Source organism: Pinus tabuliformis, chromosome 8 (genome assembly GCF_031772625.1).
Source record: "Pinus tabuliformis cultivar Carrire ecotype Pingquan chromosome 8, CPIR1, whole genome shotgun sequence".
In the NCBI taxonomy this organism is placed as follows: domain Eukaryota; kingdom Viridiplantae; phylum Streptophyta; class Pinopsida; order Pinales; family Pinaceae; genus Pinus; species Pinus tabuliformis.
Window position 1 is genome coordinate 600371486 of NC_142294.1, and position 4115 is coordinate 600375600.

Genomic DNA, 4115 nt, shown 5'->3' on the forward strand with positions numbered 1-4115 from the left:
AGCATTTAAATCGCTGTTGAACATTGGTAGCGGGTAGTTGGAATTATTTAGTTTCTTCCAACACTCCCCCTTAATTCCAACTACATACAATAAACAAGACACTATACTCTTAATTGTCATGCCTGTTGGTCTAAGTCTCAGCTAGGCTTATAACATAATTTGGATTTTCTACAATGTACAACTTATTTCTACACATTTCAAATTTAGCCTTTCTAAGAGCTTGGTGAATATGTCAACCACATTTTCATTTGTATTACAATATGATAAGTCAATTTCTTTTGATTGCCATTTTTCTCTTACAAAATGATGTTGTGTCTCAATGTGTTTTGTCCTTGCATGATATATAGGGTTGTTTGCCAATTTGATAGTGCTTTGATTGTCACATCTGATTATTGTAGGTGCTTGTTGTGTTCCTCCAACATCTTCAAGTATCCTCCTAAGCCATATTGCTTCACAGGTAGCACTGCATAATGCTTTATATTCAGCTTCAGTGGATGACAATGAAACAGTTGGTTGTTTCTTACTACTCCATGATATTGGTCCTGAACCAATATTGAACACGTATCCAGTAGTAGATTTCCTATCATCTGGATTTCCTACCCAATCAGAATCAGAATAACGTGCCAATTCAACATCAAATTCATTAGTATACATAATACCAAAATTAAGTGTTCCTTTCAAATATCGAAGGACTTTCTTCACTGCTTTCCAATGGCTTTCACAAGGCTTAGCCATGAACTGACTAAGTATGCTGACAGAATATGCTATATCTGACCTGGTAGTGGTGAGATAGTTCAAACTTCCCACCAGTTGACGGTACATAGTGCCATTCACCTCTTTGGTTCCATCATCACTGCACAATTTGACATTCTGTTCTAAAGGAGTAGATGTTGCCTTACATTCAATCATATTGAATCTTTTAAGGATTTCCCTTGTATATTTGCTTTCTGTGATTAGTGTCTTACCAGGTTCCCTCCAAACTTCAAGACCTAAACAATAATGCAATTCACCAAGATCCTTCATCTCAAATACATGTGACAACTGATTTTTAATTTCTTCAATCAACTTGCATGCATTTCCTGTTATGATAAGATCATCAACATATACAGATATTAAAGCAACATTCTTGTCTTCATCTTCCTTGATGTATAAGTTAGGATCATTCTTGCTTCTCATAAAACCTTTCTCATAAAAGAAAGAATCAATTTTCACATACCATGATCTTGGTGCTTGTTTCAAGCCATATAAAGCTTTCTTTAACCTGCAAACCAGATGCTCCTGTCCCTGTTTTACAAACCCTTCAGGCTGAACTAAATAAACTTCTTCTTTTAACTCACCATTCAAAAATGCAGATTTGACATCTAACTGATGCATTTTCCAATTATATTTTGTAGCTAATGCAATCATGATTCTAATTGTGTTCAACTTAGCTACAGGTGCAAAAGTATCTTCATAATCAATTCCCTCCTTTTGTGAATATCCTTTTGCAACCAATATAGCTTTATGTTTATCAATACTTCCATCAGCATTAAATTTAGATTTATAAAGCCATTTGCATCCTATGGGAACTTTGTTTTTAGGCAATTCTGTTAATTCCCATGTGTCATTATTCATTATAGAGTTATATTCTTCATTCATTGCATTTCTCCATTCTTCATATTCTTTAGCTTCATCATAGCTTGAAGGTTCTACAACATTCATAACCTGAGACATTAATGCATAATCTTTATACTTTATAGGTACTTGACTTTGACGTGATGACCTTTTTGGAGTTTTATTGCTTTCATCTTTCTTTTTGCTTTGCGGAGTCCCCTCTCCTCTTCTTGGAGTATCATGACTGCTTGATGCTCCTTGCTCTTCAGCTTGTATCTGTTCCTGTGCTTGTTCATGTTCTTGTTCAACACTTGTATCTATTTTGACATAATCATCAATATCATGCCATACACTAGTATTATTTATTTTATCACCTTCATTTGTATTCTCATGAAACACCACATCCCTACTTGCAAGCAGTCTATGAGTACTGGGATCAAACAACTTGTATGCTTTCTGATTATCACAATAACCAATAAATATGCACTTAATTGACTTTGCATCAAGTTTTCTTCTTTCATCTTTAGGAATATGAGCATATGCCTTGCAACCAAAAACTCTTAAATGACTCACTTTTGGTTTGTACCCATAAAATGCTTCAAAAGGTGTTTTAAGCTCTAAACTTTTGGTTGGACTCCTATTTTTCAAATAAACAGCAGTATTAATGGCTTCAGCCCAAAAAAACATTAGAGATATTTTTACCTTGAAGCATACTACGTGCACATTCAACTAGTGTTCTGTTTTTCCTCTCAGCAACTCCATTTTGTTGAGGTGTATGTGGCACTGTAAATTGTTGTAGAATCCCATTGCTTTTACAATATTGATTAAATTCTCTTGATTTGAATTCTCCCCCTTGATAAGATCTCAAAATTTTGATGTAATTACCAGTTTGTTTTTCTATCATATTCTTAAATTCTTTAAAATACTCAAAAACATCACTCTTCTTTCTTATGAAATAAACCCATGTATATCTAGATCTATCATCCACAAAAATAAGAAAATACCATGCTCCACCAATAGATCTAGTTTGCATAGGTCCACATACATCAATATGAATTAATTCAAGTATTTCCCTTTGCTTTTTTTCTTTATGTATGGAAATTCCTCCCTATGTTGCTTACCAAGTACACATGCTTCACATTCAACATGATCATTCTTCAAGACAAGAAGCCCTTCAACCATAGTGTTCTTTTGAAGTAGCATTAAATCTTTGTGATTTAGATGTCCATACCTTTGATGCCATAAATCTACTGTTGATATTGTTGTAGATGCCAACGCTTGATGACTTTTCCTGGTCACATCCAGCTTATACAAGCCTCCAACTCTGGTTCCTGTGGCAATAACCTTGTACTGATCTTGAATGTCTTTTACTACACACTGTGATTGAACAAATTCCACCTTCAAATCTTGGTCAGTAATAGTAGAAACAAAAATTAAATTCTTTTTTGATATCAAGAACATACATCACATTATGAATCTGTTTCTCTTGTCCATTAGGCAAATTCACACTTATTACTCCATAACCTTGAACTTTAAGTGATTTGTTATCTCCTAGGAAAACATATGTTCCATCAATGTTTTCATGATATTCATCAAACCACTCCTTATTACAAGACATATGGAGTGATGCCCCAGAATCAATGAACCAACCATTCTTATCATCATTTTCCACAGACAATGCAGCATCAGAAACAAACAATTTAAGATTTTTAAATCCGTCACTGATTGAGGTATCTTTGTCCACAAAATTTCCAATATGCCTTCTGTTTCTTTACCTAGACTCATTATATTTCCTTTTATAACAATCTTTAGAATGATGCCTAGGTTTGCCACAATAATAACACTCATCATTTCTCTTTGGAAATTTAGACTGTGTCATACCTTTTTGTTTTGCTTGAAACTTGCCTCCTTTGTTCTTGTCCCATGGCTTGCCTCTGTATGGATATTTGCCCTTGGCCACCAATGCCAAATCTGAACTGCTAGAGCCCAAATTAAAGCTCTTCATCCTCTCCTCCTCTTGTAGAAGAATTCCTGTCAATTCATCAAATGAAGGGGGTTTCTCTCTAGCTGTAAGACTTGAAACAAAAATTTGATAATCTTGCACTAAGCCATTTAATATGATGGTGACTAAGTCAGTATTAGACACCTTTTCACCAATATCTCCTAACTTATCACTTAAATCTTTGACACAAGATATGAAATTGCTTATATTTTCATTTGCTTCCATTTTTAGAGATAAAAGCTTAGTTTTCAAATACAAGATCCGGTTTGTATTTGTTGTTTCATACAAACCCTTCAGCGTATCTCATGTTTCTTTTGATGTCTTGCAATCTCTGATGTGAGGAATAATGTTGTCCTTTACGGAAATTCGCAGCAATACCTTTGCTTTTGTCTCCCTTCTCTCCCAATATGGAATAGGACCCGCAACAGTGGGTTTGGGCTCATCCCCACTTACAATGGACCACAAATTATTTCCTTCTAAAATAGTCATTAACTTGAATTTCCAATTCACATAATTTTCT